The sequence below is a fragment of the Choloepus didactylus genome, chromosome 1, assembly GCF_015220235.1.
Source record: "Choloepus didactylus isolate mChoDid1 chromosome 1, mChoDid1.pri, whole genome shotgun sequence".
NCBI lineage: Eukaryota > Metazoa > Chordata > Mammalia > Pilosa > Megalonychidae > Choloepus > Choloepus didactylus.
Window position 1 is genome coordinate 7,907,299 of NC_051307.1, and position 20,730 is coordinate 7,928,028.

The following is a 20,730-nucleotide window of genomic DNA, read 5'->3' on the forward strand; positions in this document are numbered from 1 at the left end:
ATTTCCATAAGAACATCTATTTTATTATTTACTCTTGCAATTTCTTCTTTCTGCTCTTCTAGGGTCTTCTTCATGTCCTTTATATCCTGTGTCATGCTTTCATTGTTTGTCTTTAGTTCTTTGATTAACTGCTCCAAGTACTGTGTCTCCTCTGATCTTTTGATTTGGGTGTTTGGGTTTGGGTTCTCCATATCGTCTGGTTTTTTCATATGCTTTAAATTTTTCTGCTGTTTTCGGCATCTTGGCATTTGCTTTACTGGATAGGTTTCTTTCAGGATATTAAAAATACTGATCTCTAATTTGTCAGATGTACAGCTTGGTGGCGTACACTTTCTCTAACCAGCAGATGGCGTCTGCGAGTCACCTATTCCCCTCAAGTCAGTTCTCCCCAACTTTGTCTTTGTGGTGTGTGGGGCTCTGATTCTTGTGGGGTCCAATTTGTGCACCAAGTTTGGGTGTGTTGTTGGTGCTGGCCGCCCTGAATGTGGGGCGTGTGCCTGAGTGGTTAGGGTGGCAGGGCAGCTTTAATAATCAAACCTCCCAGGTGTTCCTGGAGATTTAAGGCTGTTGCAAGAGTCTAAACCTTCATTTCAGTCTCACCACAGACTGTCTTTGCCACTGACCCACAAGTCCTTGGTATTGGCATATGGTCCCTGGGATTTCTGAGTGGGTCCCTCTTCCAAGCTGTGCCCTTCCAGGGCCTCTGCTAGGGAAGGCTGTGCCACATCACAAGTGTGCGCTGTCCCTCAAGGGAAGTTCTGGGCTGCTGGGCCGTGTAGGTGTGTTCCTAACCTGCTGTAAGGATGACTGTATGGGGCATGTTGATTTCCCCCTTTTTGCACAGCTCTGCCTTCCCAGCTCCAGGACAATTAGCTGTGGGTGCACGAAAGGCTATCGTCCATGCTCGATATTGTGGCGTGTGCACGTGTTGCTGGAAACACTTCCTGTCACACTGGGTTTTTTGGTGCAGCTCTGGGCTGTGGCACCGGTGCCAGGCAGGAGCATTCCCAGCCCACCGGGAAGATGGCTGCAAGGGGCATGGTTATTTTCCCCTTTTGGTTAACCTCTGCCTTCCTCGCTCTTAGACAATTAGCAGCGGGTGCACAAAAGGCTGTCTTCCACGCCAGATATTGAGGTGTTTGCACAGTCCATTCCTGCTGCACTTCACTGTGTGGTTCTCTCTGCTGTATCTGCAGCTGCTTTGGGTTTTTTAAAAAAGAACTAGTCTGCCTCCAAATGCCAACCCATGGTTTCCCCACACTTCAGCATTGCTGCCAGATATTCAGCAGGCTCAGTTACTCATTTCAGAATGCAGACTCCCGGTTTCACAAAATGCACGGTCCTATGGATTTAGCAGACCTTGTGCAGCTGGTGCATCGCTGGAACTGGTGTTCTGTGTCACTTTCTGGCTTTTATCAAGTATTTTTCACAGAGGTGTTTTTTTGCCCTGTCTCTCCTAGCCGCCATCTTAGGTTCTGCCCCCTACTTTTTAATTTTGCTTTCCTTTTCCTTTTTTAAGCTAAATATTTCATTTACTAGTTTTTAATCTTTCTTTTTTAATTATAAGAGTACAAAAAGTTGGATTTTCTATATACAGAACCATGTCATCCACAAATAGGGATGGTTGCACATCTTCCTTTCAAATGTGGATGCTTATTTTCCTTTCCTTGCCTGATTGCTTGGGCTAGAGTCTCCAGTGCACTTTGTATAAGTGGAGCAAGAGTGGGCATCCATGTCACATTCTTGATTTTGGGTCAAAAGCTTTCAGTCTTCCTCAGGTATGATGCTAGCTGTAGAGTTTTCTTTGAAAAAAAGTCCTAATCAGATTTCATAAAAGCTGTATTTGTACATTTATTTACTATTGTACCATTAAAAAATCAAAGATTCTTGTATTTTTGGTGAAAGTTAAAAAAAAAAAAAGAGTACATAAAGTTACCAATTTTCTTCTGAATAGAATTTTAACTGTATATTGGGCTTTGGGTATGAAATATTCTCTCCTTTGTTTATTTCTAGATAATTTCTAATTTCACCTTTATTTTCCTTTGGATATAAGATTCTTTGAAAAACTGCATATTTAGTCCTTAAATTTTTGTAATATTTTCCTTTCTGATTTTAATTCTATATTTGGGATAAGAACGTAGCCTGTAAAATCACCCTTTTTTTAAATTTATGAATGATTTCCCTGTAAGCAAGAACATGACAGCTTTGAAGATGTTTAACAAGTATGAGAAGAATACGTGTTCCATTAATATCTATTTACATGTATGTACATGTATATCCGATACACAGCTATTAAGTTTGTTGATTATATTTGTGTGTGTGCTTAGAATAGTGCCTGGCATATAATAAGCACAACATAAATGTTTATTGAAAGGTGTTTTTTTAACAAGTTCTCATATTTCTAGGAGTTTCTTGATTTATGCATTTGATTGCCATAAAGTATGATCCCTAATGATTTATGACTGTTATATTTCCTTCACAGATTTTATCATATTTCATTACATAATATATCTTTTACCCAGTTAATGTATTTGGCCTTGAATTCCTCATTTTCTGATATTAGTAATGTCACTCCGGCTTTATTTTTGTTTGTATTTGCCTGCTATTTTCCCATCCATTTATTTCAATTTTTCCTTTTATCATTTCATGTGTGTGTGTGCTCTCATATATAATATATAGCTCAATCTCTTCTTAAAATCCAATCTCACTGAAAACATGGATTCCACTAAGGCCAGTTAAGTGCCTGCTGGACTCAACCCTCTAACAGAGAGCAACCATAAACTCTGGACAAAACAAACAAATGAAGGATAAAGAAAAACTCCTGAAAACATAGGAGAATGAACAGAAGCAAGCAGATTCAAGAGGGAGTTTACACATAAAAGATGAAATGGTGCAGGGTTAGTTACCCAAGTTGGGGCTTTAAGGCTGAGAGATAGTTATTCCTTGTCAGGGGAATAAAATTACAAGAGAAAACCAGTTTGGGGACTTAAGAATCAGAAAACAGAATCTAAGGTATCCACAGACAATGGAAAATGCAGACAGAATCTTGGACAGGAGAGAGCCATGAAGGGGAGCCCCAAATCCTGTTTGTAAATTCTGTTCAAAATCCATTGCTGAATCCTGAACCATGCATGCACGGGACTGATTTCAGCTAAAAGAAAAAAAAACACCAAACTGAGATTTGAGCTGCTGCTTCAGACAGAGTTTGCAGTTCAAGTCCAGTCATAATTATCTGATGAAACAAATCTCCCCAAAATCAACATTTTTTGGAGAAGTGTGACTAAATACAGTCTCCACTGGGCAACATTGACTATGCCCAGGACACAGTCCAAAATACTTAAAGTATCTGGATAAAAATCAAACAAATGGCACATTCTAGACTTGGAAAAATATCTGAAATTTAAAATTTACTAGATTGGGTTAATGCAGAATGGAGATGACAAAGGAACAAGAAGTAAATGTAAAGACAGAAATAGAAATTTGAGGACCAGATATTAGTAATGTCACTCCGGCTTTATTTTTGTTTGTATTTGCCTGCTATTTTCCCATCCATTTATTTCAATTTTTCCTTTTATCATTTCGTGTGTGTGTGTGCTCTCATATATAACATATAGCTCAATCTCTTCTTAAAATCCAACAAAGCCTCAGGGATCTGTGGAATAATAGCAAAAGCTTTAAGATTAGAGTGTTAGAAGGGAAAGCAAGAGTGAATGGGACAGAAATAATATATGAAGATTTAATAACTGAAAAGTTACTAAATTTAGTGAAAGACATTTATTTACAGATTCAAGACTCTCAGCCATCACCAATAAAGATAAATACAAAGAAAATTATGTCTAGGAATATCATAGTCAAATGGCTGAAAACCAAAAGTAGAGAGAAAATCTTGAAAGCAACTAGAGAAAAATGACATTATCACGTAGTGGGAACAAGGATTCAAATTATCCCCATCTCATCAGTAACTATTGAGGCCAGGAAACAGCAAGTATTTAAAGGTTTGAAAGGAAAGTTCAAAAAAAAAAAAAAGAACTGTCAACTAAGAAGTCTATATCCAGTGAAAACATCTTCAAAATTGAAAGCAAAATAAAGCCATTGTCAGATAAAAGGAAGCTAAAAGAACTCATTGCCAGCAAACCTCTACTATAAAACAATGCTAAAGAGCTAAGGAAGTCTTCAGGCTGAAGGAAAAAGGCACTTTCCTGATTCTTCAGAAAGAATGAAGAGCATCAGAAGTGAAAAATTCCTGGCTAAATATAAAAGATTCTTTTTCCTCTTGTTTTTAAAAACACAGGACTGTTGAATGCAAAAATTATAATATAAAGTGGAATTGATGATGCTTGTAGATGTAATACATATGATAAGGATAGCATAAAGGGGGGCAGTAAATTCACATACAGGCATTTTATTGCACCTCACAATTTTTTTTTTTTTTAACCTATCGAAGGTTTGTGGCAAACCCTCCATCAAGCAAGTCTGTCATCACCATTTTTCCAACAGCGCATGCTCACTTCATGTCTCTCTGTCACATTTTGGTAATTCTCGCTGTATTTCAGACTTTTTCACTTTTATTATATCTGTTATGGTGATCTGTGATCAGTGATCTTCAATGTTACTGTTGTCATTGTTTTGCGGTGCCACAAACCGTGCCTATGTAAGATGGCAGCCTTAATCGATAAATGTGGGTGTTCTGACTGCTCCAACGACCAGCCATTCCCCATCTCTCTTCCTCTCCTTGGGCCGCCCTCTTCCCTGACACACACAATACTGAAATCAGGCCAGCCACCCTACCATGGCCTCTAAGTTTTCAAGTGAAGGGGAGACTCCCACGTCTCTCACTTGAAATCAAAAGCTAAAAATGATTACGCTTAGTGAGGAAGGCATGTCGAAAGCTAAGACAGGCCAAAAGCCAGGCCTCCTGCACCAAATGATTAGCTGAGTTGCAATTGCAAAGGAAAAGTTCTTGAGGGAAAATAGAAGTGCTACTCCAGTGAACACACAAATGATAAGAACGTAAACAGCCTGCCTGCTGATACAGTCTGGATAGAATGTCAAACCAGCCACAACATTCTCTTACGCCAAAGCCTGAAACAGAGTAAGGTCCTACTCCCTTCAATTCTGTGAAGGCTGAGGGAGGTGAGGAAGCTGCAGAAGAAAAGCTTGAAGCTAGCAGAGGGTGGTTCATGAAATTTAAGGAAAGAAGCTGTCTCCATAACATAAAAGTGCAAGGTGAAGCAGCAAGTGCTGATGTAGAAGCTACAGCAAGTTATCAAGAAGATCTACCTAAGATCATTGATGAAGGTGACTACACTAAACAACAGATTTTCAATGTAGACAAAACAGCCTTATACTGGAAGAAGATGCCATCTAGAACTCTCATAGCTAGAAAGGAGAAGTCAAGGCCTGGCTTCAAAGTTTCAAAGGACAGGCTGATTCACTTGTTAGGGGTAATGTAGCTGGTTACTTTAAGTTGAAGCCAATGCTCACTTACCATTCTGAAAATCCCAGGGCCCATAAGAATTATGTTAAATCTACTCTTCCTGTGCTCTATAAAAGAATAGAACAAAGCCTGGATGATAGCACAACTGTTTACAACATGATTTACCGAATATTTTAAGCCCACTGTTGAGACCTACTGCTAAGAAAAAAAGATTTCTTTCAAAATATGATGGCTCATTGACATTGCACCTGGTCACCCAAGAGCTCTGATGGAGATGTACAACGATATGAATGTTGTTTTCATGCCTGCTGACAACATGCATTCATTCTGCAATCCATGAATCAAGGAGTCATTTTACTTTCAAGTCTTATTATTCATGAAATATGTTTTGTAAGGCTATAGCTGCCATAGATAGTGACTCCTCTGATGAATCTGTGAAAAGTCAATTCAAAACTTTCTGGAAAGGATTGACCATTCTAAATACTATCAAGAACATTCATGATTCATGAGAGAAGGTCAAAATATCAACATTCACAGGAGTTTGGAAGAAACTGACTCCAACTCTTGTGGATGACTTTGAGGGGTTTAAGACTTCAGTGGAGGAAGTAACTGCAAATGTGGAGGAAATAGCAAGAGAACAAGAATTAGAAGAGGAGCCTGAAGATGTAACTGAATTGCTGCAATCTGAACATAAAACTAATGCATGAGGAATTGCTTCTTATGGATGAGCAAAGAAAGTGGTTTCTTGAGATAGAATCTACTCCTGGTGAAGATGCTGTGAACATTGTTGAAATGACAACAAAGGATTTAGAATATTACATCAACTTAGTTGATAGAGCACCAGCAGGGTTTGAGAGGATTGGCTCCAATTTTGAAACAAGTTCTACTGTGAGTAAAATGCTATCAAATAGTACCACATGTTACAGGGAAATCTTTTGTGAAAGGAAGAGTCAGCCGATATGGCAAAATTGCCACAGTCACCCCAACCTTCCAACCACCACCCAGATCAGTCTGCAGCCATCAGCACTGAGAGAAGTCCTTCCTTCACCAGCAAAAATATTATGACATGCTGAAGACTCAGATGATGGTTAGCACTTTTTTGCAATAAAGTATTTTTTAATTAAGGTATTTACATTGCCTTTTTTAGACATAAGGCCATTACATAATTAATAGACTACACGGTGTTAGCATAATCTTTATATGCACCCAAAATATTGTGTGACTCGTTTTATTGTGATACTTACTTTATTGCAGTGGCCTGGCACCGAATCCACAATATCTCTGAGGTATACCAGTATACGGTTGCAGTGTTCCTACATATTACATAAAATGTTCTCATATTAACTTTAGCTAGGCTGTGAAATTTTAGGAATATACAGTACAACATATGGTGCAACTACTTTAAAAGTAATGCAGAGAGGTATTGCTAAAATGCCAACAGATAAATTATATATTCAAACAACCCAAAAGAAGGAAAATAAAGGGAGTGAACACAGAAATATAAACGGAAAACAAATAATAAAATGGTAAATCTAAACAGAACTATACCAGTGATTACTTCAATGTTAATGGGCTAAAAAGTCAACTGATGATGGAGAGTATCAAACTGAATAAAAAACGGACAGTCTCGTTTTATGCTGTCTCCAAGAGACACTATAAAACTATAAAGATGCAGATAGGTTGAAAGTAAATGGATGATTGAAAGGCATACCATTCAGACAATAATCATAAGAAGGCTGGAGTAACTTCATTAAGGTCATGTAACATAATTTTCAAGACCAGGAGTATTACCAGAGATTTCAAGAGACATTAGATAATGATAAAGGCATTTCCATCAGGAAATCACAGAGCTTTGGAATACATGAAGCATACCTTGATACGTTAAAAGACAGGACTGGACAATTCCACAACCATAGTTGCAGATTTAAACATTGCTCTCTCACCAGTTGATAGAACTATGCAAAAATTCAAACCGATCGTTATTTTTTTTTTCTTTTTTCGGCAAGATTTTAGCCTCTTCAAAAATGTATTAGAACAACTAATGTACTTAGTTTAGTTCCTTACACTGTAATAATTCATTCTAGCTCGTCTGTCTTCTCTCCTGTGCTTTTCCTTTTCTTACTTTTGCTGGCTTAAATTTCTCTTCGTTGTTTTCCCCAGAACTGCCCCCTGCCCTGTTAGCCTACCCTTTCTGTAATGCCTTTCTATTTCACCATGTTTACCTTCCTATCCATAACAGTCAACATTACAACTACAGTTCTCCGTTAACATATCACAAGTACGTAATACTTATAATTCCCCATCAAGGTAGCTTACCTGCCTTCCCCCACTGAACGAGGTCTTCAGAACACCTGTATTTCCCGTTTCTCCAAACCTGCCCCAACCCTCAGCCATAAACAGTATCTTTGCAATACTTTTATATCCCCACTTCCTTTCTCACAAATCCCCTCCCACAACTCCTGATTCCTCGGAGATTATTTGAAATTCTTGATTTCACTATTAGAATGTTTCCCTTTACAGAATTTTCCTCAACATTGGTCGTGCGATTATTGCAAAAAACCACTAGGCCCTTGCCTCAAACCTTGTCTGTCAGAAAACATCTCATTTCCCCCCTGATTTCTACACTTTGCTGTAGGTACAGAATTCTAGGTTGGATATTATTTTGTCTCAGAACTGTAAGATGTTGCTCCATATTTTCCTAGCTTCCAGGGCTGCTGCGGAGAAACGGGATGCCAATCTCTTTCCTCATCCTTTGTATGGGCCTCTTTTTGTGCTTCCCATTTCTGGGAGATTCTAGGATCCTCTTTTCTGTTTTGAAGTTGCGTTATGGAGAAGCTGGTACAGATCTGCTTTTCACTATGTGTGTTGGGCACTTGGTGGGCCCTTTTTATCTGGAAGGGCCAGAAAATGGGAGCACTATTTCTATGATAATATATTTCCATTTTATTTTCTTTTCTCTTTTCTGTTTAGACTCTCTCTTACTTGAATGTTGGACCTCCTAGACTGATTCTCCAATTTTCTTGCCACTACTCACTTACTTTCCATGTTTTTATCTTTTTGTTGTACTTACTGGAATATTTCCTCAACTTTATCTTTCTATCTTCTCTTCCTTCTATCGGTATTTGTTTTCATTTTTTCCTATCATATGTTTACTTCTCAAGAGTTCTTTTTTTCCTCTGGATGTTCCTCTGTTAAATAGCTTCCTAATCTTGTTATATAGGTTTATTATTTTTCTTAACTGAGTTTATTAAATATAGTTTGCTTTTTACATTATCTACATTTTCTTCAACTCTCTGCATTTCCTGTTTTCTCTAAGTGTCCCTTCCCTTTGTTTGCTCTCCTTGTTGTTTTTATGCACGATGTTTTTCTGGGATGATTGAAGACCCTTGTCTGTGTATCTGTATTTGTGAAAGAGGCATTAAGAAGTTGAATGGAAGTTCTGAACCCAGGGTGAGGTTCTTCATGTGGTGGCAACACTGTGGGACAATTAAAGTGAACCCTTGGCCATTGTTAGGAACCCTGAACCATCAGCGTCTGTGGGCTTTTCCTACTGGTTGGGTGAGTGCTTCAGAGACGACTCATCCCAGGTAATGATGATGGTTCTAAGTGGGAATAAGTCTGGTCACCGGTGTTCTGGGAGCAAGTGAGGATCGGGGCTTAGAGAGTCTTCCCTTTCAGCATGTGGGCTTCTCATGTATCCCCTGTTCTCAGTTTGGTTCCTCACCTCGGTGGCCTCCTGTCTTGGAAACCAGATTCCCTCTGTTTTGACTTCTGCAGATACCAAACCTGCTTAGGGGGCAGGATGCAGCCATCCGCCATGCAGGGATCAGGAGGGAATCTGAATTTGATTCTTCTCTCCCCACATTTCTCTTTGTAAGCAATTCAGTTTCAGCTGTTCTCTGGTTAAATCAACTCTTACTCAACTATTCCCTTTGTTGCCTTCAAAATTTTGTGTACATTCTTTTTATGTGGTGACCTCTTCACCTGTTCTCTTTGTCCTTTGTAGGCTTATCCCTTTCTTTTGTCTTTACTGTCATGTCACTGGGGTTGCAGGAGAAAGCCAAGGCAAATAAATATCTTATCAATTTCCCACGACTAACTAGCTGCCAGTCATTTCTGATGGCCACAGTCCTCTTGCAAAGGAAGTGTAGTCCCCTATTCTTCAATTAAGTTCTTTCCATATGGCAGTTTCCATATGGACATTGAAATGAAACATTTTGCTTAATTTTTTTGTTGTCTCATTTTAAAAAAAACAACTTTATCAAGATAAAATTCACACACCAGACAATTCATCTATTTAAAGAGTATAATTCAGTGGATTTTAGTGTATTCAGAGTTATGCAACCACACCACTAACTACTTCCAGAACAATTACATCTCCCCTCCCCCACCCAAAGAAAACCAGCTCCCCTTAGTTGTCATCCCCCAATCCCACCATCACCCCCCAGCCCTAGGCAACCACTAATTTACCTTCTGTCTCTATAGACTCGCCTGTCTCTTAGGCTTTTTATGAATGGAATCATATAGTATGTAGTCATTTGTGACTGACTTCTTGCACCCACGTAATGTTTTCAAGGTTCATTCATGTTGTGCACAGATCAGTCCTTCTTTCCTTTTCGTGGCAGAATAATATTCTATTATACGGATACCACATTTTATTTATCCATTCATCAATCAATGGACATTGGGTAGTTTCCACTTCGGGGCTACTAAGAATAATGCTGTTCTGCACATTTGTGTATCTTTTGTTTCATTTTTGCCATGCATCAGAATCCCTTGGGTAGGACCTTTACAATAATATACATGTATTAACTTGATAACATTTAATTTTTTAGTATTCTAAAACAGCATTTTCATAGAGAAATGAACCACGCATTGGGTTACAAAGATGCACTTAAGACAGAAATTCATCACACCACATTCCCTCTTGATAGCACAATACAATCAGAAACAAACTTGAGAAATAGACTCTAATGGTCCTAAGGTCAAGGAGATTAAGCTTGTTTGGCACTGGAAAACACAGTGAAATTGGCATGCTGTGGTGCGGCAGGATAAATGTTATCATCTTCTTGGAGAGCGATCTGGTAACGTTTCATACCCCTTAAAATATTCATGCACTTTTATCTCAATAAAAGTGCTACTGGGAATTTAGCCTAAGGACATACTCCAAAAGAAAGAACACTCTTCCATGGCAATAACAACTGCAGTTATTTGTAATAAAAAGTTGTGAACAGCCAAATGTTCAAAAATATAAGCATAGTAAACAAAATTATGTTACATCAATTTGATAGAATATAATATGAGCTATTTAAATGATGATTATGAGACTATAACAGCATTAAAAAGTTTATGATACAATAAAAAGTAAAAAAATAAAGGAATGAGGCAATTATGATACATTAATTTGACAGCATATCATATAAAAGTTTAAATGAACATTATGAAGGCTATAACTACATAAAAAAAAATCCTAGTTTTACAAACAAACAAAAGGAATGAAGGAAAAAAAGAAAGAACATTGCAAAGGAAGGAAATGAGGAAAAACATGATTCCTGAGATGATTAGGGAGGGAATACATATTTTCTACTACCTCTCACTCCCCTGTTTACTGTGATTCTGAAAAATTAAAGGAAAACCCCAAGTTTTGCCAGATTATTATAGATCAGTTATAGAAAAGTCCCTTTGTTTAGGAACCCACCACATGGCCACTGGCTGTCAGTTACACTTTCCCCTCCTTCCCCACGTCCTGTCACCCTCTGGTCTGGGGTCTGGCAGGGGGAGATTGGGAAGTAGTCGGAGTAGGGGAGCTGTGAATTTGGGTTAAGAAAAGGGATGGGAGAACTGTTTAGAAGGTGGAGCAGGGTGGAGAGAGAGGAAGCCAGGGAGCTGGCAGCAAGCAGGAACCCAAGAAGAGGCTCTCCCAAAATGTCCTATGGTGGGGAATGGGTAGGACACATTCAACAACAATGGTGTCTGACATTTTTCCCTCCCCTTCTCGGGAAAATTCCCCCACAATGATGTCTATGCATAATTTCTCCTTCTTGCCACCAGGCCTCCTTAGAGAGCCACTATCATTTCTCATCTGTATTGCTATAATAAACTGCACCCCCTTTAACTGATTCATCCTACAATAGCAAAGATGAGGGTTTTTTCAAATTCATTTTATTTACACAGAACTCCATATCCACCAATCATACACTCCTTCTTGCCCTCTCCTCCCTCATCCCTTCATAACCTCTAATCTACCTTCTGTCTTTGCTAATCTGTTGTTCCTAGTCATCTCTTACAAGTGACATCATCCAATATTACGTGCTTTACTGAGCATGTTTGCAAGGTCCTTCTATGTTGCAGTTTGTCTCCAAACTTCATTCTTCCTTATGACCAAATAATATTCCATTTTGCATATGTGTCACATTTTGTTTTTCCATTCATTTGTGGATGCACCCCTTGGGTTGTTTCCATCTTTTGGCTATTGTGAATGCTGCTATAAACATTGATGTACACGTATCTGTTTGAGACCCTGTTTTCACTTTCTTTAGGTCTATACCTAGAAGTGGAATTTTGGGGCCATATGGTAATTCTATATTTAACCTTTTGAGGAGCTACCATACTGCATGCCACAGTGGCTGCTCCATTTTACCTTCCCACCAACATTACACTAGAGTTCCAATTTCTCTGGATCCTCTCCAACACTTGTTATTTTCCATTCTTGTTAATAGCCATCTTAGAGGGTGTGAAGTGGTATCTTACTGGGGTTTTGATTTGCATTTCCCTAATAGTATTATTACTGAGCTTCTTTGCATAAGCTTGTCAGCCATTAGTATATCTTCTTTTCAAAATGAGTTTTTAAAAAAGGAAAGGAGATGGTTTTACTCTTCTGCAATTAAGATAGAATCCAGAGCAATCGTACAGCCTATGAGCCAGGCCCCCCTCCCCTGCCCCACCCCAGCCTTCCCCCACTCCCTGCAAAGTGGGCCTCAGGACATTTTTTCAGAACTCTCTGAGCTCTTTCCTGCGTCAGGTCCTTGTAGTTGCTCTTCCTCTTTCCTCCATCTCCCCTTCTCATCTTGCAGGACACAGGTGAGTGTACCTGCACACTAAGGCACTCTCTCTTAAATGTAGCAGCTAAACTAACATGACTCAGTCAACAAACTCCTATACCAAATAAAAAAGACTAAATTGCATGCGGTACTCTATAGCACTCTTTTAAAAAAGTGTTACTATAGTACATAAAATAAATAGGTTATATTTCAGCTGACCAAACTCAGAAAGCTATTTCTTTAAAAGGGAGGGATCTTGCCCCATAGAACATTAACCAACTGATTGATCTATATGTTACCATTTGGAGACAGAATTAGTGCAAGACCTGCACGTGTCAACCTTCGCACCAACAGACCTCAAAGGTTATTTCGGGACTCGGGGTCCCGGCGCGGGAAGGTGCGGTTCGTCGGCGGCGGAGAGACGCGGGGTCAGCCGCCATCCCCACCACGCGAGCCACCCTGGGACCCGCCCGCCCTCTGTCCCCACCCCCGCCCCCACCGCCGAATTACTGAGAGCCGCAGCCCACCACCCCCTCAGTCGCCCCCAACCCTGAACCAGGAAAAGGACACACAGCCCTCCGCCCGCGGCGCCCAGGAAGGAAGAGAAAGCGACCCCCGCCCCGAGCCCAGGAGCACCGTGGAGGAGACCCCGCGGAGACCCCAGGCCGCCCGTCACCGCCTGCGCCCGCGCCCTGCGCTATTCTCGGCCCAGGCGGGAGGGGACCCCGCGGCCCGAGGACCCCGCGCCCTGCACTTCATCGCCTCCTGCTCGTAGGACCCGCTGCCCCGGCGCCGGGCAGACGGGTTTGGGGAGGAGCTAGAGCGGCTCTTGAAAAAGAGACAGAAGGCCCTGGTGCCCTGGCAAGCCGCTGAAGGGCGGGGGCTCCCGCTGCGCCCACGCTGGGGACGTGGCCCCCGGGTGGAGCTGGCGGCCCAGAGCGGCCTGGCAGGGGCAGGGGCGGCCCTCGTGGATTGGCCCCTTCGAGGGGTCGCACCAGACTGGGGAGGAGGGCGCTGGGAAAGGCTGACAGCGAGGGCTGTGGCTCCCCAGAGCCGGGCGAGGAGACGAGGGCAGCCTCAGTCCTGACGCCCAAGTACAGCTCCCCAGGCCCCACCTTCAGCGCCCGCTCTGCCCGGCCCATCACCCTTACCGCCGCCTCCTTTGCTGCCACGGAGAGGGAGAAGGGTGGGGGGGCTGCGAGGGGGGGCTGGGGGGGGTGGGTACCGGTGGGGGGAGGGGCCCACAGCCACCACCTCCGCAGCAACCTGCTGAAGCACCAGAGCCTCTCTTCGTCTTTGCACTCTCTGGGCCAGCCCAGCCCCTCGATCCCAGCTCTCACCCAGCGCCAAGGAGCTCCTGTAAAGGGCCGCGGCTCGCCCAGCCTCTTCTTGGATGGGGCTGATGGCCAGGGCAGGGGCCACGACCCCCTTTGGGGATAGTGGGGCAGGCGCCTGCAGCAGCCGCAGCAGCAGCTCTCCATGGCCCAGGTATTCAGAGGTGACGCCAACAGCCTCTTCCCGGAGAAGACGCCCTTCGTGGAAGGACTCAGCTACGACCTGAGCACCACGGAGGACCCCAGCCAGCCGTTCCGGCCCCGGGTGCTGGGCAACTGACCACCCCCCACCCACGGGGCCGGGAGCCCCCAGGACCATAGAAAAGACAAAGGAAAGGAAAGCCACACACACACACACCCAAAAAAAAAGAGCAAAAGAAAAATATACAAAAAAAGTTTCCAGTCTTCTCACTCTCACTTCTAGAAAAAAGATCCAGCTAAGGCTTGGAGTGGGAGGGGATCTTGAAGCATATACTGGTGTTTTAACTCAACCCCCTTCTGCTTTCCTGCCTGCCTCTGATTTATCTGGTTGTTTGGGGTTTTATATTTCTTTTTTATTTTACATATAGTTTTCTATGTAACATCTTTAATTAGTGGCTTCCTGGGCTTAAATGGTCCAGCTGTATAACTGCTGCTCCCTGCTGTCTCTTTCCCTTCTCCCTCCTCCCTCCCCTCCTCCTCCAAGCGCCTAGTTTAGGACTGGTGTGGCCAAGCCCACAGGGAAGGAAGAGCTGCAGCTGGGGCCTGCCCCTCCTGGGCCCCCAAGCCATCCAGCCTCAGCAGGCCTTCCCCAGCCCTGCCACCCAAACAGGCCTGACCCCTGCCCCACTCCTCTCAGGCCTGGGCCACCCTCGCCTGGAGCTGATGTCCGTGACTGCAGGGAGGTGGGCACTTTGTCTAGGTGAATCCCTTTCATCTCTGGCCTCTGGTCCCACCTCTCCACCCCACCTGGCCCAGACCATCCATCAGGGCCTGGAGAGAGCCACGCCCAGCCATGGGTTCCACATGTGGCCCCTCCCACGCAGCCCCTTCTCCCCTGGGCCCAGGGCTGTGGGTGGGGAGGTGGGGGGGGTGTGTGTATGCATGTGCACACGTGGTTTGCCATCTGTTTTAAAGGATTCCAAGCCATGGGAAACCACCCCTCTGGGTGTGTCTGTGGGTTACGGCAAGTACTTATTTATGTGTGAAGTTGAGGGGCGGGCAGGGAGTGGGTTCTAAGTCCTTTTGTGGGGCGGTACAGACAGTGGGGTGAGACTGCGGCTGAACCTAAGATACTCGTAGAAGAAACTGGTTTCCAGACTACGGAGCCATCTGCACTTTGGTTTGTTTGTGACCAGGAAAAAAAAAAAAAATAGGTTAGTTCAGAGCAGCAGAGAAAATACTCAAGCCTCTGACGCCTAGGAGAAGTCTCTGGGCTTTGACCCCAAGATGCGGATCTGCTCACCAAAGCACCTTGGGGGCTGGGGCGGGAGGGGCAGGGAGGCAGGGTGATGGCCTCTAGGGGGCTGCCTGAGCCTTGAACTGAGACTGTTGGTCTCTTGGTTGTAGGTGTTCCGTTTTAGTACATGCACGCCCCTACCTATCTGAGAACTTCTTGGAACCTCTCGTCATCCCCTCTCTCTGCCCTGACCCAACCCCACTGGGCCGTGATGCTGTGAGGAGGGGTCTCCCGGTCAGGCCGGGTTGGACAGGCCCTTGGCTGACCCAGATGATGGATTATGGAGATTATAGGAGCACACTCACTCCCCTTCTCTGCCAGAAGAGAGGTTTGTCTGATCCCGGTGGGCCAGCTTCTGTGCCATGATGCTTTGGCAGGTGGGGTCTCCCTCACCTGAAAGGACCAAAGCCCCTGGTACTCCACCCCATCCCACCCTCCCTTCCTGGCAACTCCAGGTGGGCAACTGCCGTGGCAGTGGATCTGGCTAAGAGAGACACTGCCAGTCTCCTCCCTGCGAGGGGCACCAGCTCTGCCTCCCCCAGCCAGGGCACTGCCCTGGCCTCTCAGCCCAGCCCCATCTGTCCCCGACTTGTCAGGGGGGCCCACCCTTTCCTTCACCCTCAGCCCCCACTCAGGTGACAGGCCTGCAGCTAGCTGCTCCCCGGGAAAGTCAGGATGCTGCCTTACCCCGCTTCCAGACCCCCCTCCCACCCTCACGCACACCCACACCCAGGCCTTCCTGTCTCTCACGTATAGGGAAAGGGGGAGACCAGGCCCTTAGTGTCTTTTGAAATACAAAGAAAAATGTGCTCAGGAACCTGACTCCAGGGCTGGGGTCATGGGCCCAGGTCAGTCAGTCTTGTCTCAAATCTAAGCATCTTGCTTCAATTTTATTTAAAAAAAGAAACACCACAAAAACCTGCACTAATTTACCTGGTTTTGTAGGAATCTTTCTTATTTGTATTGAATAATTTATTTGTATTAAATAATCTATTTGTATTGAATCATTGCCTACATATGAAAATGCAAGAGGTATATATATGTATATATATATTTATAATATGAAAAATAATTTTTTTTCTTTTCAATATTTTTTTCATGAAAAGAGGAGAGAAAATGCCATGGGGGAATGGATGTTTGGAGCCGGCTGATGAGCACAGAAGGGAGCAGCCGTCCACACCCCAGGCACCCTCCTCAGCACTTGGCTCAGGTGATAACCCTTCACAAACCTGCAGCTAAGAGCCCCCGTGCTGTGGACTGGGTGTTGGAACAGGCAGATGAGTGTGGAAGGCGGCAGCTTTCCACGCCCCATGCAGCCATCTTTGCGCTGGGCTGGAAGATGACCCTTCACAGCCCAGCGGGCTGGAGCTTCCTTGAGGGAATTTGGGATCTGGTGGGCTTGTGATGGCATCCACTCTTCCTCCACAGAAGCCTGTGGTGTGCACAGCCTAGAGGGAGTTCCAGGAGCCCTCCCCCAACCCCAGGGACTCATGGGCCCACAGCAGAGAGCCTCTGTGGGGCATTTGAGCTGGAAGGTGAGGCATGTAGCTCTGTAGCCCCAGAGTACTCCACCCGCAGCCCTGGAAATGGCCAGGACCACTGTGTCCTGGAGCAGACTCCCTGAAAAATGCACAAGGCAGGCCCCCCACCCACAGGGCTGGCAGTCCCCAGTGCACGGGGAAAATTGGTGCATTGATTAGACATCCACATGGTTTGGGCCCCCACTCAGTGCACAGATGAAGGTGGGGGTGAACTGGCTTGAGGATAAGAGGTGGCTCAAGAGCACCATGTGCTGGTAGGTCAGAGAAAGTGCACTCCACCAAGCTGTAGTTCTGCCATATTATGGATGAATGTTCAAATAGTCCTGCAAAGATAAGCAAATATGAAGAGGCCATAAACAACAGAAAATTACAAAGCATATGAAGAAAGCAGAAGATATGGATAACCCAAACATCCAAACTAAAAAGCCATAAGAGGCACAGAACTTGAAGCAATTAATCAAAGAAGAACACAAAAACATCAGTGTTATGGCCTAGGATATAAAGGACATCAAGAAGATCCAAGAAGTGCATAAAGAAGAATTTTCAAGAGTAAATAAAAAAATTAGTGGATCTTATGGAAATAAAAGATACTGTTAATCAAATTAAAAATATTGTTGAGACACATAACAGATTCAAAGAGGCAAAGGAAGGAATTAGTGAACTCGAGGACAGAATGATAGAATACAAAAGCACAAAAAAAAGAATGGTGAAAAAATTGAAAAATTTGAAATGGATCTCAGGGAAATGATGGACAACATGATGCAAAAAAATATAAGAATTATTGGTGTTCCAGAGGTGAAGAGAAGAGTAAAGGGCTAGAAGAGTATTCGACGACATTGTTGGGAAAAGCTTCCCAACCCTTCTAAATGACATAGCTATGCAAATCAAAGATTCCCAATGAACTCCAAATAGAATAAATTCAAATAAACACACTCCAAGACATATTCTGATCAGACTGTCAAATGCTAAAGAGAAGGAGAAAGTTATGAAAGCAGCAAGAGAGAAGTAATTCACCACATACAAGGGAAATAACTTAAGACTAAGTACTGACTACTCAGCAGACACCATGTAGGCGAGAAGGCAGTGGTGAGACATATTTAAAATTTTGAAAGAGAAAATTTGCTAGCCAAGAATTCTTTATCCAGCAAAGTTCTCCTTCAAAATTGAGGGAGAGCTTAAAATTTTCACAGACAAACAAATGCTGAAAGAATTTGTTAACAAGAGACCTGCCTTACAAGAAATACTAAAGAGAAAAAGAGACAGGAGAGAGAGGCCTGGAAAAGGGCACAGAACTGAAGAATCTTAGTAAGGATAACTTAAAGGAAATAAAGAGAGAGGGGGAAAAATAGATCTGACAACTAAAAACCAAAGGATAAGATAGCTGACTCAAGGACTGCCATCACAGTAATAACACTGAATGTGAATGGAATAAACTTCCCAATTAAAAGATATAGATTGACAAAATGGATTAAAAAATATGAACCATCAAAATGCTGTTTACAAGAGACTCAGACCCAGTGCCACAAAGAGATTGAAAGCAAAAGGATGGAAAAAATATTCCATACAAGCTACAGCCAAAAGAAAGTAGGGGTAGCAATATTAATCTCAGATATGATAGACTTTAAATGCAAAGATGTCATAAGAGACAAAGAAGAACTCTTATATACTAATAAAAGGGACAATTCAACAAGAAGAAATAACAATCATAAATGTTTATGCACACATCACGGTGCTCCAAAGTACATGAGACAAACATTGTCAAAACTGAAGGAAACAATAGATGTTTCCACAATAATAATGGAAGACTTCAATACATCACTCTCTCCTATAGATAGGTCACCCAAACAGAAGACCAATAGAGAAACTGAGAACCTAAACAATGTGATAAATGAATTAGACGTGACAGACATATATAGAGTATTACATTCCAAATTACCAGAATATACATTCTTCTCTAGTGCTCTTTGAACTTTCCCCAGGATAGGCCATACGCTAGAGCATAAAAAAAGCTTCAATATGTTTTAAAAAGATTGAACTTATTCAAAGTACATTCTTTGAGCACAATGGAATGCAACTAGAAGTCAATAACCATCAAAGATCTAAAACATTCACAAATATCTGGAGGTTAAACAACACACTCCTGAACAATCAGAGGTTCAAAGAAGAAATTGCAAGAGAAATTGCTGAATAGCTAGAGACAAATGAAAATGAGAGCACAACATGTCAAAACTTACGGGATGCAGCCAAGACAGTATTGAGGGGGAGATTTATAGCTCTAAATGCATACATTAAAAAGGAAGAAAGAGCTAAAATCAAAGAACTAGTGGAACTGAAGAAGCTAGAAAACAATCAGCAAGCTAATCCTAAAGCATGTAGAAGAAAAGAAATAACAAGAATTAAAGCAGAAATAAATGATATACAGAACAAAAAAACAATAGAGGGAATAAATAAAACCAAAAGCTGGTTCTTTGAGAAGATCAACAAGATTGACAAACCCTCAGCTAGACTAACAAAGTCAAAAAGAGAGAAGACCCAAATAAATAAAATAATAAATGAGGTGGGGGGGGACATTACTGCAGATCCTGAAGAAATTCTAAAAATTGTAAGAAGATACAATGAACAACTGTACAGCAACAAACAAGACAATTGGGAGGAAATGGACAATTTCCTGTAAACAATGAAAAGCCTAGACTAACCAGAGAAGAAATAGAAGACCTCAACAAACCAATCAGAAGTAAAGGGATCCAATCAGTCATCAAAAAAGTTTCCTACAAATAAAAGCCCAGGGCCAGATGGCTTCACAGGGGAATTCTACCAAACTTTCCAAAAAGAACTAACATGATTCCTACTCAAAACCAAATAAAGATGCTACAAGAAAGGAAAAGTATGGGTTAATCTGTACAGGCCAAATTGCAAAAATTCTCAACAAAATATTGCAAATCTAATCAAAAGACACATTTAAAAAACCATTCACCATGACCAAGGGGGGTTCATCCCAGGCATGTAAAGGTGGTTCAGCATAAGAAAATCAATCAGTGCAATACGACACATTAACAAATCAAAAGGGAAAAATCAAATGATCATCTCAATAGATGCTGAAAAAGCACCCGACAAAATTCAGCATCCTTTTTTGATAAAAACACTTCAAAAGGTACAAATTGAAGGAAATTTCCTCAATGATAAAGTGCAAATATGAAAAATCCACAGTCACCCTAGTACTCAATGGTGAGAGACTGAAAGCCTTCCCTCTAAGATCAGGAATGAGACAAGGATGCCTGCTGTCACCACTATTATTCAACATTGTGCTAGAAGTTCTAACCAGAGCCATCTGGCAAGACAAAGAAATAAAAGGCATCCAAATTGGAAAGGAAGAAGTAAAACTGTCATTATTTGCAGATGATATCATCTTATATTTGGAAAACCCTGAGAAATAGACGACATAACTATTTGAGCTAATTAACAAATTCAGCAAAGTGGCAGGATACTTGCACATAAGTCAGTGATGTTCCTATACACTAGAAATGACCTAACTGAAGAGACATTCAGGAAAAAGATTCCATTCACAATAGCAACTAAAAACATCAAGTACCTAGGAATAAACTTAACCAAAGATGTAAAAGACCTCTACACAGAAAACTGCATAACTTTACTAAAAGAAATAAAAGGAGACCGAAAGAAATGGAAAGATATCCCGTGTTCATGGGTAGGAAGGCTAAATGTCATTAAGATGTCAATCCTACCCAAACTAATAATCTACAGATTCAATGCAACTGCAATCAAAAGTCCAACAACCTATTTTGCATACCTGGAAAAGCTAGTTATCAAATTTATTTGGAAGGGAAGGGGGCCTCAAATTGCTGAAAACATTCTACAAAAGAAAAACAAAGTGGGAGAACTTACACTTCCTGACTTTGAAGCCTACAATAAAGCCACAGTAGTA

The 20,730-nt window shown here is 42.3% G+C and overlaps 1 protein-coding gene and 1 pseudogene across 1 annotated transcript in view; one reads left to right on the forward strand and one right to left on the reverse strand.

Moving 5' to 3' along the window:
* Positions 1–20,730, reverse strand: part of SH3BGR (SH3 domain binding glutamate rich protein) — a 108,019-nt gene that overhangs the window by 48,975 nt on the left and 38,314 nt on the right. The gene's annotated exons all lie outside the window — the stretch shown is intronic.
* Positions 12,770–14,091, forward strand: LOC119509661 (annotated as a pseudogene).